Source organism: Portunus trituberculatus, chromosome 33 (genome assembly GCF_017591435.1).
Source record: "Portunus trituberculatus isolate SZX2019 chromosome 33, ASM1759143v1, whole genome shotgun sequence".
NCBI lineage: Eukaryota > Metazoa > Arthropoda > Malacostraca > Decapoda > Portunidae > Portunus > Portunus trituberculatus.
In genome coordinates this window covers 13,520,134-13,529,390 of record NC_059287.1, presented here as the reverse complement: position 1 = coordinate 13,529,390, position 9,257 = coordinate 13,520,134, and the positions used below count along the sequence as shown (strand labels likewise).

The window sequence follows — 9,257 nt, the reverse complement described above, 5'->3', positions numbered from 1 at the left end:
TGAATTTCCTATAGACTTGATTTGTTGCCAATACATAATCAATAACACTCCTTTGTTCATTTCTTCTCCATGTGAACTCTCCTGTGCATTTGCAATCATCATTTTACATTTTCAAGCTAAATTTTTCCATCAAATCCAAAATTATTTCTCCATTTCTGTTCACCTTCTGGTCCCCTTTGAAGCCCACATGTCTATTAAAGTCACCCATGACTAAGAGTGGGTGAGATTTTCCATTTAATATTCTTTCCATTTCTAGCTTAATATTATTATTTCTCGCTGGATCGTTAACACTCAGGTAAACCACTACTAGTCTCATCTCCCATCCTCTCATTTTCCCTTTTGTGTGCAATATATCCGAACATTTTGTTGGTATCTTCTCTAGCTCTACTCCTGTATCCTTCCTATATAGCACCATTAGTCCTCCTCCCTTTCTATCTTGCTCCTCTCTCATATTATCTACTATCACACAGTTATCACTGAAGTTTATATCTCTTAGCTTCTTCTGGGTCTCTGTTAAGCAAACTGTACTATCATCACTCACTAACTCTTCTACTTCTTTTGCTTTAATTTGTGTTAGCCCTTGTATATTTATTACCTTAATTTTTACACTCTTTTCGCTTATTTCTTTGTTCCGTACATCTGTATTTCAGTCCCCACCAGTGCATTTTCTTACTCTCACAATTTTTCCCCTTTGTATTTTCCACTGGCCTCCTTGTCTTCTTTTCTCTTGCAACTTTTCCTTTAGCATTGCGTCTTGTTCTCTCTCATAGTTTTGTCAGGGGCAATCCTGATTTTACTTATGTCTTCCTCATGACAGTCTCTCAGCTGTCTGCCCCTCTTCACCACCTCCCATTTATCATATACATCACGCAGACATACTATTAGGGGCCTCTCACTCCCTCTCACTTTCATTCCCATTCTGTACACCTTCTCCACCTGTTCTCCTTCCACCCATAACTTCTCATGAAATACATGCTCACAGACTTCTCTGTCCTCCTTTTCTCTCTCCCAGTGCATCTCAGCCTCTCCCAGTCCATCCCAGTGTGTGTGTGTAAATAATAATAATAATAATAATAATAATAATAATAATAATAATAATATGGTTTATTAGTAATTGCAGTACATAGATACTGAAAATGCACACATGGGGATTGAGGGAGACTTAGATGAAAACCTTAAGTTAGCTGTTTATGGGTGGCACCGTGGAGGGGATAGCACTGTGATGATAACGGTCAGTTCTTGGGGCCTTGAGTGGCGTGACCACATTTGTGTGTGGTGTGGCATGGAATGGCTGGGGCACGTCAGGGAGGGGGGGGAAAATGTTGTAGCCTTGAATGGCACAGCAGGCCTCTACCCATCTTGACGAGAGCCGCTTGGTGTGTGTGTGTGTGTCATACAAATTCAGTTTTTATCCAATATCTCTACAGTGTGTTGTTTAAATAGAGATAGTTTTTTGTATTTCTTTGCTACAACAACATTCATTAAAGTCTCTCTCTCTCTCTCTCTCTCTCTCTCTCTCTCTCTCTCTCTCTCTCTCTCTCTCTCTCTCTCTCTCTCTCTCTCAGATGTTAATCAAGTTTTATTTATTTGAGATTGTGTAAAATTATTTGAATAAAGTTTGTCATGTTTTGAGGTCATTTAAGACAATTTTGTATGTTTTGAGGTCATTTTAAGACAGTTTGGTAGGTTTTGAGGGCATTTTAAGACAGTTTGGGATGTCTTGAGGGCATTTTAAGACATTTTGTCATGTTTTGAGTTAATTTTAAGACATTTTGGTAGGTTTTGAGGACATTTTAAGACAGTTTGGGATGTTTTGAGGGCATTGTAAGACAGTTTTGAGGCATTTTGATATAGTTTGGTATTTTTTGAGGGCATTATAAGACAATTTTGGGCATGATAAGACAACTTTATTGACATTAGGAAGGGTACATGGAGGTCACAAGATTATTGGTGTTCTGTTTGTTAATCTCCAGGCCACATACTCCTTATCTCCACCACCACCTGACCACCACTCACTCTGCGTCTTCCATGCTGCTCGCTGACAGCATTCCATCGTCTGTAAAGAATAAGTGAGCCACATTTAAAGTGTCATCTTTGAAGCACAAATTTTCACTTTCTAATGTCTTTATTATTATTTTGAAAGTTATTAACCCCTTCAGTACTGGGATGTATTTTTACCTTGATGTTTGTATACCATTAGACCATTTTGATGACATTAGGAAGGGTGTAAGGAGGTCAGAGGATAAATGGCCACAGTCTTCACTATTTTAACCCCTTCATTACTGGAACATATTTTTACCTTGATATTTGTGTACCATTAGATCATTTTATTGACACTAAGAAGAGTCTATGGAGATCACAAGATTAATTGCCATAGTCTTTATAATTTTTAACCCCTTCAGTACTGGGAGGCATTTTTACTGCGATTTTTGGGCGTGATTAGACAATTTTATTGACATTAGGAAGAGTCTATGGAGGTCAGATAATTAATGGCCTGAGTTTTCACTATTTGAATCCCCACATAATAAGTTTGTGAAGCTGTCTAGAATCACCAAAATATAAAACAGAATGACTATGTATGACATCACGTCCTGGTAGTGAAGGGGTTAATTTGCCAAGTGTTATGGAGGCTGTATGTACATCCCCTGCTGTCTGTCTGTCTGCCTGTCTGTCTGTCTGTCTGATGCCACTTGTTAAATTTTGTGTTTCAAGTCTTACTCTAGTTTTGTCTCCAGGGTAAACTTTTCTTATTAGGTCTAGTACTTTTTCATTTATTTGATATTCCATAAGAATTTTGATCCTATAATCCCTTCTTATACTGTCTAAAACTTTGCAAACATCTATTGATATGACAATTAAATATTTTTTTACTTTGAAATGATTTTTTTTACACAATATCTGAGTATGAACAGACCATTTTCTAGCCTACCCCTAAGGAAGCTGGAGCGCATTCCCTATTATTGCACATTATAATGGGTTTGGGATATGATAATTCTGATTTGTGGTAAGGTTTTCAAGAACGCACATGTACCATGTAACAAGGACTTACCATACATGTAAAGTAGTTAAAGTACATTAATATACAGTTTAATGACACAGTGTTGTCTGTGTGGACACTCTGTGTGGATGTTGGTGCTGTGAAGGAATGAAAGCTGTTTATGTGACATACAGGAAATATATTGTTATAAAAAGACTGACTTTGCTTAAATCCTGCAAATGTACCATACAAGAAGTTAAGAAATTTTTGAGCCACATTTCACTGAGTGTGCATAGATTTGTCTATTTGTGTGAGGAATGTGTTCCCGAGAGAATCATGTCATGTCAAGATGGCACAACGGTAAGCTGATTACTGACCTAAGCTTTCTGAGATGTCACTGCAAACCAAAGCATTTTATCAGAGACAGGTCTATTTGTGGGGAACCTCAGTTTCAGTAAAAACACTCAATTTTATCCCAAAACACACTCAAAACACCATGTAACTCCTCAAAATGTCCCAAAACACCCCCCCAGGGCTCAATAGAAACACCCACACACACACACACTCAATACATCCAAACCACTTAAAACACTCAATTTTATCCCAAAACACATCAAAATGCCCAAAACACACACTGAGCATAAAGGTAAGCTGATAACTGAGCTAAACTGTCTTGGGTGTCACTGAAGCAAAGCATTTTCTCAACAAGGTAAGCTGATTACTGAGCTAAGCTGTTACAATTGTATCGTCATTGAGCATTATCATTTTATACTTCTCCATGCATTCCATCTGGCTTTTGTGTTCCTTTGAATCCCACGTGGTCATTCAAGTCCCATATTGTAAGCAGTGGATGTTGTGCATTAGTCTCTGTGATCTTCTCAATTTCCATTTTGATAGTACCATTCCTTATTTTATCATCTACACTAAAGTACACTACATATATGTTAACCTCCCATCCCTTAACCCCTTCAGTACTAGGACACCTTTTTACCTTCAGATTTGTGTGCCATTAGACCATTTTATTGACATTAGGAAGGGTGTATGGAGGGTAGACAATTAATGACCACAGTCTTCACTATTTTAACCCCTTCAGTACTGGGACACATTTTTACCTTCAAATTTGTGTACCAATAGATCATTTTATTGACATTAGGAAGGGTGTATGGAAGGCAGAAGATTAATGGCCACTGTCTTCATAATTTTTAACCCCTTCATTACTGGGACACATTTTTACCTAGAGATTTGTGTACCATTAGACCAATTTATTGACATTAGGAAGGCTGTATGGAGAGCAAAAGATTAATGGCCACAATTTTCATAATTTTTAACCACTTCATTACTGGGACACATTTTTACCGTGAGATTTGTGTACCATTAGACCATTTTATTGACATTAGGAAGGGTGTATGGAAGGCAGAAAATTAATGGCCACAGTCTTCACTATTTTAACCCCTTCATTACTGGGACACATTTTTATCTTCAGATTTGTGTACCATTAGACCATTTTATTGACATTAAGAAGGGTGTATGGAGGACAGAAGATTAATGGCCACAGTCTTCACTATTTTAACCCCTTCAATACTGGGACACATTTTTATCTTCAGATTTGTGTGCCATTAGACCATTTTATTGACATCAGGAAGGGTCTATGGAGGGCAGAAGATTAATGGCCACAGTCTTCACTATTTTAACCCCTTCAATACTGGGACACATTTACATCTTCAGATTTTTACCGTGAGATTTGTGTATCATTAGACCATTTTATTGACATTAGGAAGGGTGTATGGAGGACAGAAGATTAATGGCCAGTCTTCATTATTTTAACCCCTTCATTACTGGGACACATTTTTACCTTGAGATTTGTGTACCATTAGACCATTTTATTGACATTAAGAAGGGTGTATGGAGGACAGAAGATTAATGGCCACAGTCTTCACTATTTAACATCTTCATTACTGGGACACATTTTTACCTTCAGTGACTAACTTTACCGATTAGAGAGAGAGAGAGAGAGAGAGAGAGAGAGCTTAGTGACATATCCAGCCATAACATTGTCAAGCCACACCATAAGACACCGCCAAGCTCCTCTGAAGTGACGGGTTGTGTGTCTAACCTTCATCAATAGAGTATAGTTGAAGTTGTTATTGTTTTTAAGGTTCCAGTGAGAGATTAACAACATTTCTGCATTATTAACAGAAGGAACATTCTAGCTAGCAACCTCTGTGGCCTTCATGGAGAGAGAGAGAGAGAGAGAGAGAGAGAGAGAGAGTAGGGGATAATTTTATATTAAACAGCCTGCTCACACACACACACACACACACACACACACACACACACATTAAACCTCATAGTAATAATAACACTGCTGCTCCTGCTCCTGCTACTACTACTACTACTACTCCCTCCTCTTTTATCCCTGCTATTCATTTGAGGCGGGCAGCAGCAGCAACAGGGAACATTGAGCATTGAAGGAAATTTTGAGGAGTTGGGGAGGGCTGTGGGTGTGGGTGAGGTGGGCGGCGGGCGGTGTTAACTGGGGTACATATACACAATCATCGCCTTATTTACCACAGTAATGGCTATTTATCTAGTGTAGTGGTTGATTCTGGATTTGCTTCACTCTCTGGGTCTGGAAACACAGAGGGGGTGGAGGCAGACATTGCTGGACTGACCTCTGGGGAAGGCAGGGGGTGAGGCGTCCCCGTGGGTTCAATATTTACGTAGATAATTCATTTTAAAAATCGCCACAAGAAAAACGGATCCTAGACTGGTATACACTACACTTTTAGGCGCGATAAATAGTGTAACTAATAATCAAAATATAAAATTCCTACCGGGTGGTTTTTTTTAATTCAAAGCAGTTGAGTGAAAGTTGTTTGTGTCCAATTAACGGGTGACAAAAACACCACAATGTCGAGATGGAAAGCTCAGCCAAACTACGCTATATTACATTTTCTGAATAACAAAAAATTGCGCTTTCAGGCCGAATAAAGAAAACACAGAATCTTTGTCGTATAAATATTTTTGTTTTCTATTTTCTTACCATAAACATTTTTGAATTTGAAAATACGAATAGGTAGACTAAACTTTATGGCATAATGTTACTTGAATCATATTTTTCATATCTTTTAGGTGTTATATCAAGCACCAAAACAATCCTAGGCGTGCAAAAAAAAAAAAAAAAAAAAAAGTTATATTTCTTACAGTGACTTTAACGTAATTTTTTCGATTAACCGAAATACAGCTGGACTCGATTCTATTGTTGTTTAGAAATTATTTTACTTTACTAATAACAAAGCAGATATCAGAATAATGACAACTTAATTAATTAAGTAGAAATATTTCAATTCTTACGGCGAAATGAGTGACCCCATCACCTCCAAATCCGTATTGGGAATATAATATTCGTATTTTTTTCATTATTCTTTACCATTTCATATTATATTTATTATATCTCAATGTTATTTTGAATTTTGTAAGAAGTTTGAGTGATAGAGAAAGTGTATACAATGATGTCGACATTTTACGCAGGAGAAGAATATCCGCCATTATTAGCTTGAGGTGTTGACAGTGACAGTTTTTGAACATCTGTGGAGCAGGTGAGTTATTCCCAAGTGTGTGCGTGTACATGCTTATTATCTAAAGTATGTAGAGTTAGCGAGACGTGCCAATTAAGGTGAAAAAAGTCTGGTAAAGTGAAAATAAGTGCGTCTTTATAAGCAAACTTTTGGGTTTTGTTGCCTCATATTTCTGGTGGTCATTCCTGCCCTCCTATGCCTTGTCACGCCCCCATATTGTCTCCATTGATAGCTTATGCACCTATACGCTGGATAGTTTGATAGTTGAAGCGGTTACTGATATATGGTGGTGTTCTTGTGTTAGGCAGTGTCCGCCATCCTGCCTTCCACATCGGCTCTCTCTGTGTTAACTATTTTAAGTTTTTCTTATTTACTACGCATTGTCACGCCCCCATATTGCCTCCGTAGATAGTTTGTGGATCCATACACCTCCCATATGCGTGATAGTTTGATAGTTGAAGTGGTTACTGAGATATGGTGGTGTTATAGTGTGGAAGGCTGTGTCCTTTAAGTCAGTAAACTGGGAGAGGATGGTAGGAGATGCTAGTGAAAATAAGTTTATGGAAAGTTTTCAGGATAACTATTTAGTGCAGATGGTAGATAAACCTACTAGGGGGAGGAAGGTTTTAGACATAGTACTAACAAATATTGAGCATTGTTTAAAGGAAGTTGAGGTAGGAGAGACTTTAGCAAACAGTGACCATCATATAATTAGATTTATCATTAATTCCAGTAGGGATAATATAGTGAATAAGACTAGAGTCCCAAACTATCAGAAAGGCAATTATGGTAGGTTACATCAGTTATTAGGAGAGGTAAACTGGGAAGATAGTTTTGAAAATAAAACTGCACAGGAGATGTGGGATATTTTTAAGGTTGTAGTAAAGGGTATAGTGATGCAGTGTATCCCTTACAAAGATATAAGGCAGAGAAACAGGAAGCCATTATGGTGGACTCATGAGATAGGTAGCCAGATCAGAGAGAAGAAGAGGGCATACAGAGAGTTGCAGAAAAGTGGGGAAGATGTAACATTAACATTAGGATACAGACAGGTCTATTATCCTGTATCAGTCGCACAGATCAGTAGATTTGATTAGACAGACAGGTCAGAGATGATTTGAGTAAGGTTATAAAAAAAAAGTAAAAGGCAGGCAGAGATAAAACTAGCTAGAGCTGGGAGTTAAGATCCCCAAAAATATATAGTTATTACAAGGTCAGTGATAAAAGAAATAAGGATAGGATTGGACCACTCAGAAAAGATGGTGTAGTAGTGGATCAAAATGATGACATAGTAGAATTATTGAATGAACAATTTTCTTCAGTATTTATTAGAGAAAGAATAGGAAATCCTGTTACAAACAGTGCGACAAGTAGTTTAAGAGCTTTAGAAACTATTGATATAAAACCGTGAATTATTAGGAAATTTATTCTTGAACTAAACGATAGGAAAGCTAGTGGTCCTGATGAGCAACATGCCAGAGTGCTTAGGGAGGGTGTAGACAGTATTTCTGAAGCACTTAAGTTAATCTTTGAAAGATCACTTAGGTTTGCTGAGATACCACAGGACTGGAAGTTAGCTAATGTTACTCCAATATTTAAAAAAGGTAGGAAGGATGATGCGAATAATTTTAGACCGATCAGTTTAACTAGTATAGTATGTAAGATACTAGAGAAAATCATTAAGGGTAGTATTTGGGAGCATTTAAATGAGAATAGATTAATTAGAGATACCCAACATGGCTTTAGATCAGGGAGGTCCTGTCTTACAAATTTGCTCGATATCTTAGAATATATTACCAAGGAGTTAGATGATGGAAATAGCATAGATGTTATATATTTAGATTTTAGCAAGGCATTTGATAAGGTACCGCATAGGAGGCTAGTGTACAAATTGAGACTACATGGGATAGGGGTAGGTTAGTTGATTGGATTAGTGAATGGCTTTCTGATAGGAAACAGAGAGTAGTATTAAATGGGGCAATGTCTGAGTGGAAGGAAGTGGTTAGTGGGGTACCCCAAGGATCAGTGCTAGGACCTCTTCTTTTCTTGGTGTACATTAACGATTTAGATATAGGAATTAGTAGCAAAGTATCAAAGTTTGCAGATGATACTAAGATAGCATGTGCAGTACAGGGTGAAAAGGACAATTACAGAATACAACGAGACCTGGACAGGCTGATAGCATGGGCAGACAGGTGGCAGATGGAGTTTAATTCTAAAAAGTGTCAGGTTATGCATTTAGGTAAAGACAACACAAACTTTAACTATGAGATGGAGGGATGTTGGCTAGAGGCAGTAGAGGAAGGAAAGGATTTAGGAGTAGTGATAGACAGGACTATGAAATTTTCAAAGCAATGTTTAGAAGCAAGAAATAGGGCAAATAGGATCCTGGGTTTTATAAATAAAAATGTTAGTTATAAAAGTAAGGAAGTGGTGCGTAACTTATATAATTCCTATGTTAGGCCCCATTTAGAGTATTGCATACAGGCCTGGTCACCCCACTATAGGCAGGATATCAACATGTTAGAAGCAGTTCAGAGAAGAGCAATTAGGATGATACCAGCTTTGAAGCGCCTGGAGTATAGAGATAGATTAAAGGAATTAAACATGTTTTCATTTGAGAGGAGATGTATAAGAGGATATGATAGAGTTATTTAAAATGTTCTCAGATACAAACTACATAGATGTGAGATCTTTCTTTA

General features: G+C 37.5%; 1 long non-coding RNA gene across 1 annotated transcript; it reads right to left on the bottom strand.

Moving 5' to 3' along the window:
• Nucleotides 1-1,885: 1,885 nt before the first annotated feature.
• Nucleotides 1,886-5,804, bottom strand: LOC123512370. The gene is made up of 2 exons (XR_006677076.1): nucleotides 5,546-5,804; nucleotides 1,886-2,056 (listed from the first exon to the last, which is right to left on the bottom strand). It is a non-coding gene; the product is annotated as an uncharacterized LOC123512370 (long non-coding RNA).
• Between the last annotated feature and the right edge of the window lie 3,453 nt (nucleotides 5,805-9,257).